The following is a 20,218-nucleotide window of genomic DNA, read 5'->3' on the forward strand; positions in this document are numbered from 1 at the left end:
AATACATAAAAATACATTAAAAATTATAGCAACATATCAACCTTAGTTTAAGAGGTTTCTTATAGAACATAAAATTACTTACCCAGAGTTTAATAATAATTTCCAATTATTAAGTGAATACAATATCCCAAGAATTGTATTTGGGGCTTCATATACAACACTTTGAATGATCACAACATCTCTGAAAGGTGGCTGATATTATTATTTAGATTTTACAAATCACCAATTTGAGTACTTGAAAGGTTAAATAACTTGCCCAAGATTGACATTGTGGAGTTAGGATTGATATCCACTCTCTTTACACAAACTTCCAATGCCTTTCTGTGCAGACGTGTTGTGTGTGTACTTAAATACTTTAGGTAGGTTTCACCTTGAAGACTTAACTCATTTTTAATTAAGCTTCTTTATAATTTATTTCAGTCTGTCTCTAGACATTAGACCTTTCAGTAACTACTCTTTAATGAAAACAAATTATATGTTCATATGAGATATTTATTATACTTTATAATACTGTACCAAGCAAAATCTCAAACTAATTGGTGTATAAACTAAAATACCTAGTGATGTCATTACCTCTAATTTTGTTTCTATAAAACTGCATGAATTCTGGTATGCATGGGTATTCACTTGCACTGATGGTAGAGTAAAAATTAGAACAATGTTATAGAGAGTAATTTGATAATATGTACCAAAACTTTAAAATCTGTCCACTTAAAAAAACCCTCATCATTCTGGAATATTTCAAATATATACAAAAGTGGACAGAAGAATATAATATACTGCCATGTGTCCATCACCTAACTTCAATAACTATCAACTAGGAGTCAGTCTTGATTCATATATAATCCATGTTTTTCCTCCTATCTGTACTATGTTGAATTCTAGATGTCTTATCATTTTTTCTAAAAAAATCATTTTATGTCATTGTTTTTAATTTACATTTACATTTTAACTTTACATTGAAGTGTAATATATACATAGAAATGTGCTGTTCCAGGGGCACCTGGATGGCTCAGCCAGTAGAGTATGTGACTCTTGGGGTTGTAAGTTTGAGCCCCATGTTGGGTGTAGAGATTACTTAAAATAAAATCTTTAGAGAAAAATAAAAGAAATATGCTGATCCATTATTTACAATAGCCAAATTATGGGAGTAGCCCAAGTATCCATCAATAGATGAATAGACAAGACACGATATATATATATAAATATATATAATAGAGTGGCAGCCCAGGTAGCTCAGCCATATATATAATGGACTATTATTCAGCCATAAACAAGAATGAGCTCTAGTCATTTGCAACAACATGGATGGATCTAGCGAGAATAATGCTAAACGAAATATGTCAGAAAAAGACAAATACTATGATGATTTTACTCACATGTGGAATTTAAGAAACAAAACAAATGAACAAAGGAAAAATAAGATGACCAGCCAAGAAACAGACCCTTAACTATAGAGAACAAACAGATAGTTACCAGAGAGAAGGTGGGTGAGGGACTGGAGGAAGGGGTGAAGGGGATTAAGAGTACACTTATCTTGACAGGCACTGAGTAATGTATAGAATTGTTGAATCACTATATTGTTTACCTGAAACCAATATAACAGTGTATGTTAACTATACTGGAATTTTTAAAAAAAGAGAGAGAAATGTGCTGCTTACCAAATTTTTAAAAATAAAGATTGGGGGACACCTGAGTGGCTCAGTGGTTGAGTGCCTGCCTTTGGCTCAGGTCATGATCCCGGGGTCCTGGGATTGAGTCCCACATTAGGCTCCCTGCAGGGAGCCTGCATCTCCCTCTGCCTATGTCTCTGCTTCTCTCTCTCTGTGCCTCTCATAAATAAATAAACAAAATCTTTAAAATAAAATAAAGATTGTATTTTTAAGGGAAGTTTTAGGTTCACAGCAAAATTGAGAAGCAATTACAGAGATTTCCCATATACCCTCTGCCCCTACACATGCAGAACTTCTCTCCTTATTACCATCCTCTACCAGAGTGAGACATTGGTTAAAATTATGCCTTCATTGACACATTAAAATTACCCAAAATCTATAGCTTTCATCAGGATTCACACTTGGTGTTATACATTCTTATGGATCTGGAAAAATGCATAATGACATATACCATTCTTAGAGTATCATAGAATATTTTCAGTGTCCTAAAAATCATCTGTACCCCATCTGTTCCTCCCCACCCCTAACCACTGACAACCATTATCTTTTTATTGTCTCCATAGTTTTACCCTTCACAGAGTGTTGGAATCATACAGTGTAGAGCCTTTTCTGATTGGCTTCTTTCACTCACTAGTATGTTTAAGTTTCCTTCATGTCTTTTCATGACTTGATAGATGATTTCTTTTTAGTCCTGAATAATATTCCATTGTCTGGATGTACCATAGTTTCTGTATCCATTCACCTACTGAAGGATATCTTGGTTGCTTTCGGGTTAGAGAAATTATGAATAAAGCTGCTATAAATATCTGTGTTGGTTTTTATATGTGCATAAATTTTCAACTTCTTTTGGTAAATACTAAGGAGTGTGATTGCTAGATCATATGGTAAGAATATATTCAGTTTTGTAAGAAACTGCCAAAGTGTCTTCCAAAGTAGCTATACCTACTCCATTTTGCATTCTCCCCTGCAATGTGTGTTGCTTCACTTCCTTGTTAGCATTTGGTCTTGTCAGTGTTCTGATCTTTGGCCATGCTAATAGGTGCAAATCTCATTGTTGTTTTAATTTGTGTCTCTCTGTGTTGTTTCACAAAACTAGTCCCCATACATGCAGGGCAAAGAGAGACAGAAGAGGCAGACCATTTTAGGTTGGTATGAGGCAGTTTTAATAAGTAAAGGAAATCTATTTACAAGTCTTGTCCTGTGTGTCCAAAAGGCAAGTAGATCTTCACATCCATCTTAAAAGTATATGTAGAGGCCTCATATACTGTTTAGATGGTCTCAACACCACACACCACATAACTTCTTTTTTTTTTTTAATTTTTATTTATTTATGATAGTCACACAGAGAGAGAGAGAGAGAGAGGCAGAAACACAGGCAGAGGGAGAAGCAGGCTCTATGCACCAGGAGCCCGACATGGGTTTTGATCCCAGGTCTCCAAGATCGCACCCTGGGCCAAAGGCAGGGGCCAAACCCCTGCGCCACCCAGGGATCCCACCACATAACTTTCTTAAGGCTATGTCCTTGGGGCAGGTTCTAGCATGGGGAAGTCAAGTAAAATGCACATTCCAAGGACAAGGAAGGGGGTGAGGAGTCTCTGATTGTCCAGGTCCAGCCAAAAAGTCAATAGGCCATCACATCCTCTTAATGACCTCCTCAAACACCCTGATGACATATGATGTGGAGCATTTATTCATATGTTTATTTTCCATCTGTATATCTTCTGTGGTGGGGTGTCTTTGGTCCATTTTTAAGTCCAATGCTACACACTAAATTTTCACAAACTGAACACACTGGGCAACTAGTACCTAGATCAAGAAACAGAATCCTGGGACGCCTGGGTGGCTCAGGGGCTGGGCATTTGCCTTTGACTCAGGGCGTGATTCCAGAGTCCCAGGATCGAGTCCCACATCAGGCTTCCTGCATAGAGCCTGCTTCTCCCTCTGCCTCTCTCTCTCTCTCTCTCTCTGTCTCTCATGAATAAATAAATAAAATCTTAAAAAAACAGAATCCTTCATACCAGTTAAAATTTTTTTTACCATTACTATTATTTATTAAACCTTTACTTTTTATACTATTATTTTATAACACCTAAAAACTAAGCAATGATTCTTTACTATCATTAAATATCCAGTGTTCATGGGGATCCCTGGGTGGCTCAGCGGTTTAGCGCCTGCCTGCCTTTGGCCCAGGGCGGGATCCTGGAGTCCTGGGATCGAGTCCCACATCAGGCCTCCGCCATGGAGCCTGCTTCTCCCTCTGCCTGTGTCTCCGCCTCTCTCTCTCTATCATGAATAAATAAACAAAATCTTAAAAAAATAAATAAATAAATATCCAGTGTTCTAATTTCCAATGGTCTCATAAATGTCATAATTATTTTTTCACATTTTGTTTTCTCGAATCAGAATCCAAGTAGGTACATGCTTGCATTTAATCAGTTAATCTCTTTTAATGCTCAAAATGTTTCCATGGCTCATTTATTTCCCCCTTGGAATTTACTTTTTTAATTTTAATTTTATTGAGCTATAATTGACATACAGCATTATGTTAATTTCAAATGTACAACATAATTATTTGATGTTTGTTTATATTGTGAAATGATCACCACAAAAAGCCCAGTTAACATCTGTCATCATAGTGATGTCATATTTTTCTTATAATGAGAACTTCTAAGATCTATTTTCTTAACAAATTCCAAATTTGCAATGGAGAATTATTAACTATAGTTGCAATACTATACATTATATCCCCATGATATAATGGGGCCTTTTTAAAAAATAATATTTGTTTTTCTCTGTCTGACTTATTATTTCACTTAGCATAATCCGACCATGTTGTAAATGGCACTATTTCCTTCTTTTTTGTGGCTGAATAATATTCCAGTGTATATATACATATGTGTTTGTGTATACCAAATTATTTTTTATCCATTCATCTGTCATTAAATACTTAAGTTGTTTCCATATCTTGGCTACTGTTAATAATGCTGCAATGAAATGGGGGAGAAGATATCATTTTGAGTCAGCATTTCCACTTTTTTAGGATAAATACCCAGAAGTGGAATCAATATATAATATAATAGTTCTATTTTGAGTTTTTGAGGAAACTTCATACTATTTTTCATGGTGGTTGTACTAATTTATATTTCCATCAGCAATGCACAAAGATTTCCTTTCCTCCACATCTCACCAACACTTGTTACTTCTTGTATTTGTTACTATCCACTCTAACCATGCCATCATGATTTTGATTAGAATTAGAATTTCCCCGATGATTAGGGTTGTTGAACACCTTCTCATGTACTGATGGCCATCTGCATGTCTTCTTTGGAAAAATATCTATTCCGCTCCTCTGCCCATTTTTGAAAAAGATTTATTTACTTATTTTGAAAGAGAGACAGAGCACAGTGATTGAGGGAAAGAATCTCAAGCAGACTCTCACTGAGCACCAAGCCTGTCACAGGACTCAATTTCAAGACCCTGAGATTACAACCTGAGCCAAAATCAAGGGTCAGTCGCTTAATCAATTGAGTGACCCAGGCAACCCTCCTCTGCCTATTTTTAAAATCAAATTGTTTATTTGTTTGCTATTGGGTTGTATAGGTTCTTTTAGATATTAACTCCTTATCAGAGATATGATTTGCCTTTTTCTTCATTTAGTGTGTTGCCTTTTCATTTTGTTGATGGTTTCCTTTGCTGTGCAGAAATTTTTTAGTCTGATATAGTCCCACTTATTTTTGCTTTTGTTTCCTTTGCTTTTGGTGTCAACCTTCAACTTAAGTTAGAAACCCGAATATGTTTCTCTATATTTTTTGTAAATTGGTACTTGCATCTAGAGGCTTGATCAGATTTAGGCTAGATTATTATGGCAATATTACTGCATAGGTGCTGCCATGTTCTTCCTTCAGAGAGCATCCAATGATTTGGTTGTTTTTCTGTGTGATATTAGCAGGTATTTATGCTCAGTGTCTGCATCTGTTATTTTCATCCAAGTTTTAAAAAAAATGATATTCTAATTCTATCATTCCTTCTTTATTAGCTAGATATCTTCTGCTCAAAGAAAACTATATGATTATCCACTGGCATAGTTTGTATAGACAGGTAAGATAAATGATGGATCTTTTCCTTTATTTGCCAGATTTCAAAATAAGTTGGTTTGTTAGCAATCTCCTACAGTGACTAAGTGCTTTTATTTTAAAAATATATCATGAACTCATGAATTCAAATATATTTAAAATATTTATTTTATAATTCATTACAGAACTATTAAACAAATGAAGGTTTGTTAGATAAATTATGATATATAGCCATGATAGATTCGTAGTATACAGTCACTAAAAATAACAATCTAAGCATATGTTTATTCACCTGAAAGTTATTCATGATACTTTATTGAAAAATTATTTTCAATGTTAAATACGTCATACTACCAAAGGTGAAAAATTTCTCTTGTTATCATTGTTCCCAAGTTACCCAGATCCTCTCCTGGGAGGTCACTGAATCTGTGTATCCTCATATATATTTTCAGATGGTTTAGAGCTGATAGTTCAGCTGCTATGCATTGGTGTGACTGTATTAGTTGTCACACCATTGAATAAATGTTATACCACTAAAATAATGAAGGACTTCCATAGGGGTGTTACATAGTTCCTTCCCTGACCTCTTGAGTACTCTCTTTTCTCCCTGAGGGCTCCAGCCCCTTTCTATCACCCCCTAGACCTTCCCAACAAGCCACCAACTAAAGGGTGAATGCCTGGACACCAGGCAACATTCAGCATTCTGCTCAAGCTATAGCCAGTATCCATTCTGATTTGTCTTTCCCTGTTCTGTACAGTTACAAATATTTTAAATATCATCCCTGCAGATTTCCATAAAAACAAATACATCTTATATTTTTAAGAAGATAAGTTAGATTATAAACTATTATAAATATATATTTAGCATATTTTATATTTCTATTTAAAAGCATATAAACATTACACTTTTAATAAAATGTAAATGTAATTATATGGATAAAATGTATTCTGGACTGACATACAACAAAATATTAAAAGTAACTTTCTATAGTGGCATGATAATGATAGATTTTTTTTTCCTTAAAGATTTATGTATTTATCTGAGAGAGACTGTGTGTGTGTACATGCACACACAGGAAGAGGGGCAGGGAGAGAGAAAATTTTCAAGTGAACTCTCCGCTGAGATCAGATCCCAATTTGGTCCTGGATCCCAGGACCCATGAGATCATGACCTGAGCTGAAACCAAGAGTGGGACCCTAATCCTACGGAGCCATTCAGTCTCCCCTTTCCCTTTCTTTCATTCAGATTTTATTTATTTATTCATGAGAGACAGAGAATGAGAGACAGAGACATAGAGAAGCAGGCTCCAATGCAGGGAGCCCAATGTGGGACTCTATCCCTGGAGTCAGGATCACACCCTGGGCTGGGCGGAAGGCAGTTGCTTAAATAGCTGAGCCCTCAGGTGTCCCGCCCCTTTCCCTTTTATTCTTAACTGAATTTCCAGATTTCCTCTCAATAAACAAATTATTTCCATATCAAAAAGAGACTATACCTGACCTGGTTTTATTTCAGCTGACTTAAAAAAAAAAAAAAAAAAAAAAAAAAATTAAAGTAACAACATTTTTCAACAGCTCCATCTGCTGGTCGCTGAGTAAAGTTAATTTTCAAATATTACCGTATTTATATTTACTGTAGTCTGTAAAAGATATAGAATGGGATGCTTCTGACATATCTCAGAAGAGTGAGTATTAGGAGTCAAATTAATTTACTTGCAACAAAAAGTGATACAAACTTGGGTAGCTATAGAGTGGGCTCTTACCCAGACAAAAAGGTAGACTTGTTTGCCTAGAACAGAAACTTGACATTGAAAAATTGGTTTGTTTTTTTTGGCTATCTTATACTGGAATGCTAAATGATAATTGAGTAAAATAAAACCATTGATTAGAGATTGAATATGTATTTATATGAAATATATCATATTGTATTATTTCATTCGCCTTTGCCCAAATATTCAGAGCTGCAGTCTAAACTCTCCTGTGTCATTCTCAGTACTTTTCAAATGAAATTGCTGTTGGTTCCATATCTCTTTATTATTTCCTGAAGTTGAATTGATGATAAATGTTTTCCTAACACAAATCTCTCTTTAGACGGTAGTGAGAGATATGATGTTTTGTATCAAACATCTCTCAATTATCTCTTTGAAACTCTTAAAAAATAAGATTTATCATTATGCTATGTAAAATCAGCTAGTCATGAAAATATGAATACTATATGACTTCACTTGTATGAGGTAGCTAGAGTAGTCCAATTCATAGAAACAGAAAATAGAATGGGGCAAAGAGGAAAAGGGGAGTTGTTATTTAATGGGTGTACACAGTCTTAGTTCTGAAAAATGAAAAAGTTCTGGAAATCTGTTTCACAACAATGTAAATAATACTTAACTCTACTGAAAAGTGCACTTTAAAATAGGTAAGAGGTAAATTTTATGGTATTCTGTTTACCATAGTAAAAAGGTTTATTTTATATATAATATTACTGTTACACATTATATAATACATAATATATACATATATAATAAATTCAAAAGAACATATTGAAGCAGCCATGTACTATACTTATTCCATTTTTTTATATTCTTATAAGTCAATCAGTATATCCATAAATTCATAGCATTTGCTGTGACTTACATTTTAAAAAGATATTTAAACATGTTTTTGAAATGGAGTGAATCGCATTGAATTACTTTGTAAATTAATTGGAAGATGATGAGATTCACTAAAAATTTCCCCCTATTTATGTATCCTTGGACAAATCATTTAGCTATTTGGGTCTCAGCTTCTTTATGTAAAATGAATTGAAAGACGTGATCATTTCTATGCTTTATGAACTCTAAAATTCTCAAAATGTTTTCATGACATTTTCTGACACCCTTCCCTAACCAGCTCTAAAGCAATTATATCTGTAAGCAAACTGGTAATAAATGTTAAAAAGGCACCATCAAGTAATTAAAGGTCTATTAGGTGCCTTTTATACAAGAAATTACACCTAGTTTAAGCTTATAAAAATAGAGGTCTCCTCTCTACAATGGGTGGAAGTGACATAAGCTTATAAAGAACACACTTGTTAAATATACATATGTATGTAGAATTCATATAGTATCCACACTTTATTTGGGGAAATGATGGAGATCCTGGACAAGATTAGGGAATGTTTTATTTTAAAAAGTGAGGGGAAAATTTTCTACAGTTGTAAACAGCATAGACAGTAGACTATGGAGAGGAAAAGAAAATTAACAGGAACGATAAACCTACAGGCAAAAAAAGCCATAGGGCCAAGCAGCATGGGGGTGGAAAGTGGGACAAAAGTAAAGAGTATAATAAATAATAGATAATAAACAATAATAAAAGTGACTAAGTGACTAAGTAAAGGAATCTGGTTGAAGTAAGGGTAGGCCCCCATATAGCTTCAGACTTATCAACACTACCAGGAGCTGCCCTGGATGCAAGACAGTTAATTAAAATCAAAATATAAATAAGAGGTTTGTGAGAGAGTCCTCGTTTTTATTCCATTTGGTTATCTGGCCAGATTATTCTATTACTCATTATGTCTAACAGCATGTAAATAAGTTTATTTTGAACAAAAATATGTTTAAAGAAGCTCATGTGTTACTAGAAGTATGCTTCTGATATTAACCTCTTACTGTGAATATGGTTAGTTCTAGTAGCTAATAATATTTCTTTTTTTTTTTAAAGATTTTATTTATTTATTCATGAGAGACACAGAGAGAGGGGCAGAGACACAGGTAGAGGGAGAAGCAAGCTCCATGCAGGAAGTCCGATGTGGGACTTGATCCCAGAACTCCGGGATCACACCCTGAGCCAAAGGCAGACACTCAACCACTGAGCCACCTAGGCGTCCCGCTAATAATATTTCTTAAATCTCATTTGCTTTCTTACAGAACTAAACCAATGATAGACTTGATATAAACATGAAATTTAGAGTAAGTCATTATTCTATATTAAAAACATGAACATAAAATAGCCATGAACATATATACTATATATGTGTAGTACCAGGTAACTATATATATGTTTGTATATACCATAAATATACATGCACTTCAACTGATATTAACATAATTTATAACAAGCTTCAATAGTTGCAATGAACTATAGTGAAACAATGTTTGCTCTGTATTACAAGTTGTTAAAAGTAGCATTTTTGATTCCAGGGTCTATTGGCTGTGCTGTCAACAAAGGAAGTTACTTGCCACATGTGCTTACAAAGCACTTGAAATATCACTAGCAGGAACAGAGATGTTTTCTTTCTTTCTTTCTTTCTTTCTTTCTTTCTTTCTTTCTTTCATTTATTCATTCATTCATTCAAGACACAGAGAGAGGTAGAGACACGGGCAGAGGGAGGAGAAGCAGGCTCCATACCGGAGCCCAATACGGGACCTGATCCCAGAACTCCAGGATTTATGTCCTGAGCCCAAGGCAGACACTCAACCACTGAGCCACCCAGGTGCCCCCGGAGATGTGCTTTAAATGTAAAATTCACAATGTGAACAAAAGAATGTAAAATATCCCGTAAAATATTTTTGTATTGACTGCATGTAGAAATGACCTATGTTGGATATGTTACATAAAATATTATTAAAATTAATACCACTGGTTACTTTTTACTTTTTAAAATTGGAAGATTTTGAATTGCATACATGGTCACATTGTATTTCAGTTGGACAGCATGGATTTAGAGTGTAAATAAATGCAATTTCCTCCCATTAATCAAGTGCAGGCCCATGGATTGCACACACTGTGGAGTGCTGACTATGGGTAAGAGTGAATGGTCTTTGCTTAGGCTGTTCTGCCTTATACATTCAGAAATAGTCAGCAGCTCAGACCTCAATCACAATGGTGACCTACGCTATTCAACTCCCAGGAAACCAAGATGACTCTACCAAGTGTGTTTATTTACCCAAATGATATTTGATAACACACACATACACACATTTCTCCAAAGATCCCAGAGAGTTTTTCCAGAAAAAAAGACTTTTAGCATGATTTCTGTATAGGAGATCAGGAGCACCATTACTTATTAGGTAGCTAAAAGATGGTCTAGAACTCTTTAAGGAACAAAATGTACTTAACAACCTCTAAGACAATTGATCTCCAAGACAATGTTCAAAAGAAAACATTTTCTTCAAGAAGAAAGAAAGAAGAGAGCTGCCTTAGCTTATGTTTGCTAGCTCTGGTGTTACGAGGTAGGCAAAGGTCACCTTCCCCTAAATTTCCTTTGTGGCATCCTTAATCTTCTAGTTTTTCTTCCTGCTTGGAAATCCCAGCATCTTTCTCAGCTCTGTCTCTTTTACCTATCTCTCTCCATAGAAAGGAAAATAATCTGTTAATGTAAGGTGGCAGAAGGGTGGGCTCAGAGGTTTGCAGAAATTTCCCAGGTGATTTTGGGGTTCTTCCACTCCACTTCAGTTGAGAACCACTGCCCTGAGACCAGATCAATGTGGCATTCTTTCAGGAATATTTGTATTTTAAAAAGGGTCACAGAAGGGGGCACCTGGCTGGCTTAGTTTGTAGAGCATACCACACTCATAATCTCAGGGTCTTCAGTTCAAGCCCCACATTGGGGATACAGCTTACGTTTAAAAAAATAAATAAGCAAAGAAAAATTTAAAAAATGAATGGGCAAAAATAGAACAAAGTTTAAGGGGTGTCTGGCTGGCTTAGTTGGTAGAACATGTGACTCTCAATCTCAGGGTTGTGAGTTTGAGCCCCACACTGGGGGTAGAATTTACTTAAAACAAATAAAGAGGGTCACAGAATGGGCACGGTGCTTAATACAGGGAATTAATCATGAAGGGAGGAATTCTAGGCACCAGAAGCTGAGTTTTGGGTGAGTGGAGAGGAGAAGAGCCCCTATGCTATCTTTCCATGATGGCCACATCATGAACAAGTCTGACCTCAGAGTTTTGGAGATTACTTCATTTGCCTGATTGACTAATGCCTAAATATCACAAAGTTGATTTCGACCTGGCTTAGTCTCTGCTAATTGATGCTAATAGGCTAGCAGGTTACCTTTTTCAAGTAATATAACCAGGTTTCAACATGTTTTCTGGAGATCCAATGCCTTAACTCAAAGAATTAGTCTAGTGGAATTTCAGCACTGTTGTACAAGGCAGGCGGGGGTCATGTTTTCAGCTTGACCGGACTTTGCGCTGTACTTCAAATTACACAGAATAAATAACAGCCTATATCTAAGTAGGGCCCAGTCTCCTCATTGTCTAATTAGCTAACACGCTTGATTATGTATGATAAATATTTTATTGCTTTTGGAATGAAATGATAAATGTGAAAGTAAAACAATATTCTGATCAGACATGGCCTTTCAGAAATTGTTATTTTTTCTTTTGACATACCCACACAGTTTCTCATAGTTCAGCATACTTCCAGTGCATTTTGAAAGTGATTCTGACTTACATTATTTTTGCAATTCACATATTTCAATAAATATAATTGCCAACACTAAGTACTGTTTCTAGAGGAGAGTACATTCATATAGCATTCTATTTTCTTTTTTTTAAACATTTACATTTCTTTAAGAATTTATTTATTTATTCATAGACAAAGAGAGAGAGGCAGAGACACAGGCAGAGGGAGAAGCAGGCTCCATGCAGGGAGCCTGATGTGGGACTCGATCCCGGGTCTCCAGGATCACACCCCAGGCTGCAGGCGGCGCCAAACCGCTGCACCACTGGGGCTGCCCAGCATTCTATTTTCTTTTTAACCTTGAAATTATTTTCTATCAAATCGCATTCATTGAAATTCTAGATTCTCAAGAGACAATTTTTCAGCACACATCTGCTGGCATACTTCCTACCACATCCTGCAAGGTTTAAGCGTTCCCCAGATAGGGTAGGGTGGATAGTCAAGACTATATAATTTCTGGCTTCAGGTGTAGAGTAACACCTGAAGATTTCAGAAACCATCATCTAGTGTAGCGTCGTGAGGTTGGTCTAGAGGTGTAGCAGAGTGTAGTAGAGGAGTATTCAAAACACACTAAGGGCAATGTAGGTGTTTTTAGGGTTGTTCACATTAACCATGTGTATTCGTGCTGTCTTCCAACTTCCTAATTCCCTTAACTTCAGCTTTATAACCTACCAAAAGAAAACAAAAGGTCCAGATAACCCAAATACGAGTAATGTGATAGGCAGAATAATAGTCCCCAAAGACGTTCCTGTCACATTCCTTGGAACCTGTGAATATGTTTACATGGCAGAGGGGAATTAAGGTTGCAGATCAAACTGAGGCTGCTGATCATATGACCTTAAATGAGGTGGGTTATCCTGGATTACTCAGGTGGGCCCAATATAATCACCAGGGGTCTTAAAAGTGAATAAGGCAGCAGAAGGCAGTCAGAGAAAGAGATGTAGGAGTGGAAACAAGGTCAGAGGGAGGGATGCTGCTGTTCTGACTGTGTAGATGAAGGAAGTGGGACAAGAGCTAAGGAATGTGATCAACCTCTAGTAGATGGAAAGGCAAGAAAATGGATTCTCCCCTAGACTCTCCAGAGAGGGACACAGCTATGCCAACATCTTGATGCCAGTCCTCAGAACTACAGAACTGTAAGGCACTTTGTGATAATCTGTTACAGCAGTAGTGGAAAACTGGTACTGGATTTGTGGTTCTTTATAATCAAAGATAATTCTCCTAACCAAGTCTGTGTAAAATCAGCATTTTTTTTTTAACATCATTCCCACATAATTCCTCTTTCTTGGAAGTAGGCAGCAGTCACAGCTAATTTTTGAATGGTTTATGTTCTTAACTATCTTAAATTATGCCACATCCAATTACATTTCTCTTGATGAATTGCAGCTTTTTGTTTTAATACCAGTTTTAGATTCCAGGTTTTCTAAATAGTGGTGCTTTAAGTGAAGGTTTACATTACAAATTTCTGTAAATCTATTTGCTTGCTGTTGTTAGAAACTAAGCCTCTCTGAGGTGTTTTCCTGTGTGTCCTAATAGCAATTGTCAAACCAACTCTTAATACACTCCCCCAAAGCTGCAGGAGGGGTGAAGGGGGTTAGAAACCTAACTCCCTCCTGCAGGGCGTCTGGTGGTGCTCAGAGGATTCCTCCCTCCAGTAAGGGCAAGTGGAACGCTTTGTTCCAGGTTGAATCCCTGTGCTCCTCTTCCCACCCGGCGCTTAACCAACTCCTCAAAATGGGAAAGCTGTGGATTAAGTAGACACGTAATACGGCGTAGAAAAAGCCTATTTTGCGCTATTTTGAGACGACTGGGTAAGAGTCACCAAATAAAGAGCAAAGTAGTTAATTCTGATTTCATTTGCATGGCACGGCATCAGTATTCAACTTCGGTGTCTTAAAAAATACCGAAGTTTCATCCCCAAAGTTAGGGATACGTCACAATTTACATGGTTTTCCGCGAAAGCACTGACAGCTCCGCGGCCTCCGCGGCCTCCGCGGCGGCGCCCGGGCGGCTGCGCGTGCGCGCGGCGGGGCGGAGCCGGGCGCGCGCGGGGGCGGGGCCGGCCGGGAGCCCCGCGGGCCGGCGGGCGCGCGCCCGGGGCCGTCTGGCCGGCAGGGGGCGCTGCGCCCCCACGCCGCGCACCGCCTGCCCCTGGGTGCTGTCCGCGGCGGTTCGATTGGAGCAGCCGCCGAAGAGCGCTTGGCGCCATTTTGAAGCGGAGAGGAGGAGGAACGGCCGGGCTGGCTGCGGAAGGGGAGGGGGGGAGGAGGCGATTGGATGCGGCGGCGGCGGCGGAGCCCGGAGAGCAGCGGAGTGAGAGGAGTCGCGAGTCGGGAGCCCGGAGGTAGGAAACCATTCAGTTAACGGGAAGAAAATGTCTCTCTCCTCTGCTCGCCGCGCTCCATTTTTCGGCGCCCGCCGCCGCGGCGGTGTCTGTGGCGGGGCTCAAGCGCCGCCCGTCTGCCAGCCGAGACTCGCCTCCCGGCATCGGAGGCTGCAGCGGCTGCTGCCTGGCGGCGGCCCGGGCCGGGAGCAGCGGGGCGCGGGCCGGGGGCGGGGGCCGCGCTGGGGGTGGGGGTGGGGGTGGGGAGGGCCCGCGGCCGGCGCGCTCCGTCCACGCCGCGGGCTCCGTCACAGCCTCGGGAAATTAAACTTGCCGCCCTGGCCCCGGTCGGGGCGCCCGCGGCGGCGGCGGCGGCGGCGGCGGCGGGGCGCGGGCGGTGACCTTGCGCGCGCGCGCGCGCGGGCGGGAGGGCGGGGGTCCGCGCCCCGCAGCCCGGCCGCCGCCGCCGCCGCCGCCGCCGCCGCCGCCCCTCCCCCCGCGTCCCGGCCGGCCGGCGGCTGTTTCCCGGGCGGCAGGCGGGCGGCGCGGTGCTCCTGTTGAATCCTCCCGCTGGCGGGTTTTCCCCCTTCCGGGCGAGGGGTGGGGAGCGCGGGTCGGGGCTGAGCCCGCGGCGGCGGCGGCGGCGGCGGTGGCGGCGGCGTGGGGCCTCGGGCGCCCCCGCCGCCCCGCGGGTCCCCGCGCGCCCCGCCCCGCCCCGCCCCGCCGCCCGGCCTCTGCTCCGGGCCGGCGGACCCGCTGCCGGAGTGTGACATTTTTACACTGTTACTCGCCTGTCGCGGGAGATAAAGCGCGCTCACCGCGCTCTCGGAGCTGGTGCTGGTGCTGGTGCTGGTGCTGGTGCTGGTGCTGGGGGAACCTGAGGACCTGGCGGAGGAGGAGCTCGGCCCTGGCTGCAGGGACTCCTCCCGGGCGACTCCCGGGCTCCCGGGCTCCGGCTCTCCTCTAGGAAGCCTCGGAGTCGGAATGACAATGGAAGAGGCGTGCAGTTGTAAATAGGGGACACATTTGCACTCTGGGTTCTTCCTGACGCTTGAAAAGTTTTTGGTCAGAAGGAAGATCTTGTATGTTGTTTGGTTCATGCGTTGAGGCTGCGCCAGGCAGAGGCACAGTTATTTGAAGGAATGAATCTGAGCCCTGAAATGCGGTGCCTCGCCTTCGGACTTGCCATGTTGCTGCCTTCCTTCCCGGGCACGGTGGGAACTCGGGGAAGGGCTCGAAAGGGCAGTTCCCGACTCTCTGAACACACGTTTTAAGAATCCTGACCAACCCAATAAAAGGGAGCCCTTTATTTTGCCTTGAAGAATGTACTGTGAACGCTCTTTGCACACTTTGATTATGAAATGATGGATGGGCAGTGCTGTCCTGAACGACCCTACCCTTCTTAAATAGTTTCCTAAACTTTGGGATACGGTCTTGAGTGAGTTGGGAGTCTTTCTACCGTCTTCCTGGTAAACTTTAAAAATTCAAGTGTGCCAGGACACGAGGTGAGCTGTGGACAGTTATTTAAAACTTGAATGGATAGACATAATCATTGTTCCCAACTAACACATGTACATAAAGTTCCAAGTTAGAGCATTTTAAAAATATTAACTCACGTAGTGCTTAAGTAAGAATAGTTAAAATTACGGAAGTGTGGTATTAAGCAAAATAAAGGCTAGAAAGGACACTTCTTATCTATGCACTACATTTGTCAGATGCTAGCACTTTTAGGGACAGTAAGAGGAGCATTCCTGTAGTGTATGCAGGTCGGGTAGTGGAACAATTAATCTTGTATCACCTGGTGACAGCAGAAAACCTAATTAAAATTTATAGTGGTGAATATGTAGGTGAAAGTTTCAACGTGGGACGTCTTATGTTAAGATGGATTTATTCTCAAAAACTATAAATGCATATTCAGTAACGTTCTTTTGAAACATTTACAAATTCACATATAGAAAAGATGCACTTTAGACATTCTTTGATTACTGCAGTGGCTGAAGTAGTGAATTTTTGTTTAGAAAATGACCATTTTTGCTGGTGGGTGTTACTTTAAGGTGTGAATATTTTAAATGACAGGGTACTGTTTGGATTGGGCTTTTTTTTTTTTTTAAGAACTTTTGCACCCTTTCTTATTTTCTCATTTTTTTGAGATTCTTGTATTAGCTTTGTTTTCACAGCAGCTTTTGTATTTTTAATGTTGCTTTTATTCTTGTCTAGGTACGTCTGTTTTTCCCCTCATTTTTCCCAGGAATTACAGGAGATAATGTGATGATAGTGATTGTTGTCATGAGATGTCATGAAATGTTGCTTATTTGACAGGTAGTCTGAGTTGGCTGTAGAATGAAAGTTGCTTTAATTTTTTAATTTAAAAATTGTTCTGCAGTTTTAACAGACCATAAGAGTAACTAACATTTTGAGGACATGGCTTTATCAATAATTTGTTAAGCCTAAAATAATGTGATACCCTTGCCAGACAAGACTTGCCCTGATGAAGAATGAAATGGTAAAATACACCTAGAAATTTGTGGGTGGGCGGGGTGGGGGTGGAATATTTTGGGAATTTCTGTGTTTTTCTGCTTCTCCCTCTTTGAATTAGGATTATCCTTTGGCTTCCTCATTGCTACTTTTTTTTTTTGATCGTGTGTGCCGACAACAGAACTCAACTGTGATTTGGCTTGGATGACGAGTACTGTGTATAACTTAAGTTAGAAAAGAATACATTTGTGTTTCCTTTGTCAGTGTTAGCTATTAGGAAACTTAAAGCTGGTCATCAATTCACCATGTGCATGAGAAATTAGGTTCAGATTGTTATTTAATTGATTTATCCAAAGTCACAGTCCTATTCACATGGTGGAATTGGGGTAACTCTTGGTTTCTTGTGGAAGCTTAGAATCTCTTCTTTGTGGTCTGTATTGTTTAATTCAGTACTTAAGTAATATTTAAAATTACTACCAGGTAGTATATTATTCTTCATTACCTTCTCCTCTCTTTAAATTCATTCAGTCAAGAAATAAAGTTTCAAGGTTAACCATCTGTTTCAGAGTTGGTTTTAATAATTTTATTCAGGATTCAATCCACTTAAGTTGTCTTAGAAGATAACCTTTTGTGTGTCTTTCTCTTGTGGAGTTGCTTGATCTCCCATTGAGCAATGTTACTTGACATGGCATTTATTTATTTTCCTGAAACTTGTAAACCAGAGTAATTTTGAGGTTAGTATTGGACTTTGTTATGTATGTATGTGTGATGAGTGTGTACTTTTTTTTTAAACTTTTAAACTCCGTTTGCTATACAAACCATTTGTCACTTCCAATTCAAATAGTTATTTACAGAAAATTGTGTTTAGTTTGAGTATTCCTCAAAAACTAATTCCAAAAATTAGTATTCCAAAAATACTTAGAACGTATTTACTTTTTAAGTGTATTTAAGAAGCTGCCAAATGGTTTGCAGTTCTGACTCCTTCTTATGTGGAAGTCAGTTCTGCCTCACATTATAATGTTATGAACATGATTATAACCATTTCCCCCATTATGTGGAAAAGATTTTTAATCCTTTCTCGGTAATTCAAAAATAGGGTAAGTTTGCTGCTTTGAGACTGTGATTGTTTTTAGTTGATGGGGGTGGTGATCATGCACAGTGAGAGAATTATGAAGACTGAACTCAGGTGAGCAAAATTTCGTTGTTTAAAGTAAATCTTAAGCCATTAATATCCATAATAGTTATTGTGTTCTAATAATTAGACATGAATAAGCAGTAATTAGAAGTACTTGGTTTAGTTGTAAAACTTATAAGTGGCTAAGGAGAGTGGAGGAAGACTGATTAAAGCAGGAAGCATCTTTAAAGGGCCATAACCTGGAAGTACTCTTCTAACCTCCCTCTCCCTTTGACAAATGCTCTAACCTGATTCAGGTGAAATGAACAAATATTAAGTTTCCATACACATAGAGTACCAGAGATGATCTTGTAAAAGGACTGAGATCTTGCCCTATAGAAGTTTAGAGTAGTGATTGGCCATCTGCATCAAGGTGGTGAGAGCTGAGAAAACCAGATGGTAAGATCCTTGCCATCTTGTTAAGTAATTCTGCAAGGGGCAAGCCTTGCTCCTCTTCAGTAACAATTGAGATTGCTCTTTTTTTATGTGGGAGAGTGAAATTAGCCAAGACTACATATACAACTATTAGAAGAAGGGGAGGATATTATAACCATAAGCAGTACCTCTCTCTAGGAGAGGAGGGTTAGGGGCCCGATAGGAAATGAGAGTTTATGGTTTTTGGGGCAGTGTAGGAAATCTTTTTTTCTCTCCCTCTCTCTCTCTCTTTTTTTTTTTTTTTTTCCAGCTCAGAGGTTTTTTAGAGTGAAGAGATTTTTTTTTTTTTGAAGAGATTTTTTTTAAAGAAAAACCTCAAATATATGTCCAAAATATATTTCCAAAATATATTCTCTAGTAGCTGAAATTCCTGTCAGGCAAGTTTAGTTTTAGTCAACTTTTAGATACTGAGATGAAGGAGGGGGGAATGTGTGGACAGTTGATGGTAAGAATAGTGGTAAGGTTGTGGGGATTAGAGGACTTTAAGTAATTGTATGTTTTAAGTTAGAAGTTAATGCGTGTATATGATAAAAACATTCTCATGGTACAGAAAATTAAAAGCTATTTTTCCTTTTCCACCAAAAGGCAATCCACTGTTAACAGTTTGCAGAAAGTTTACTTTTCAAAAAATTTATACAAACAGTATTGTACTGTTTACCTTTTCTAAAACTGCAGTTTACATTTTGCCTAGTTATTGTCAGAGGTGTTTTCATATTGGCGCATTTAGAGTAACATAATTAAAAATGATTAGAGGGGATCCCTGGGTGGCTCAGCAGTTTAGCGCCAGCCTTCAGTGCAGGGCGTGATCCTGGAGACCCGGGATTGAGTCCTACATCGGGCTCCCTGCACAGAGCCTGCTTCTCCCTCTGCCTGTGTCTCTGCCTCTCTCTCTCTCTGTTTCATGAATAAATAAATAATTAAAAATGATTAGAATATTTTGTTCATCTTTCATAAGATTTTGTTGGAAGGTGCACTTGTACACGCACAAACGGGGCTGGAAGGATCAGAGGGAGAGGAAGGAGGAGGCTCCCTGCTTAGCAGGGACATGGGGCTCCATCCCAGGACCCTGGGATCATGACCTGAGCTGAAGGCAGACACTTAATAGAGCCACCCAGGTGCCCCTAAAATATTTTGTTATATAGATATTTAATATTTTTTTTTCTGACTCCTTTTGAGCGATAATTAGGTTGTAATAGTTCACACTCACCTGTGGTATGAGTATGCATGTTACATGTTCACCAACATTGGACTTTATTGTATGCTTTTTGCCAATTTGATGTGAAATTTTTATCTTGTTTTGGGTTTGCATTTCTGTGATTACAAGTGAGGGTAAACTTTTTTTCCTTGATATGCTTATTGGGCAGAGGTTACTTGTGGAACATACTGTAGATTAAGTAGCTTAATTTGCTTGACTCCCCCCCTCCCCCAATCTAAAATGACCTGAGAGAGGTGCAGCTTTTAAAGAGGGATGATATCTTAGAGCCTGTGGCACCTTGAGGGGTGCATTGCTTTGACCAGAGGGACTACAGTGCTAGACTTTGAACTACCAAGTGCAACACTGGGGAATTGAAAGCCCTTAACTTGGTGTTAGCAAGATACATAAAGGCAGCCAGGGAGATTTGAG

General features: G+C 39.3%; 1 protein-coding gene across 7 annotated transcripts in view; it reads left to right on the plus strand.

The window, feature by feature from the left end:
• The first annotated feature begins 14,295 nt into the window (after positions 1-14,295).
• Positions 14,296-20,218, plus strand: part of PDS5B (PDS5 cohesin associated factor B) — a 185,095-nt gene continuing 179,172 nt past the window's right edge. For 5 of the 7 annotated variants that reach the window (XM_025996769.2, XM_025996770.2, XM_025996771.2 and 2 more), the window contains exon 1: positions 14,334-14,531. The gene's annotated coding sequence lies outside the window, so the exon portion shown is untranslated. Of the gene's footprint in view, positions 14,532-20,218 lie in introns of all 7 variants that reach the window. The other 2 variants (XM_025996773.2, XM_025996768.2) reach the window with 2 other exon arrangements.

The sequence above is a fragment of the Vulpes vulpes genome, chromosome 9, assembly GCF_048418805.1.
Source record: "Vulpes vulpes isolate BD-2025 chromosome 9, VulVul3, whole genome shotgun sequence".
Lineage (NCBI taxonomy): Eukaryota > Metazoa > Chordata > Mammalia > Carnivora > Canidae > Vulpes > Vulpes vulpes.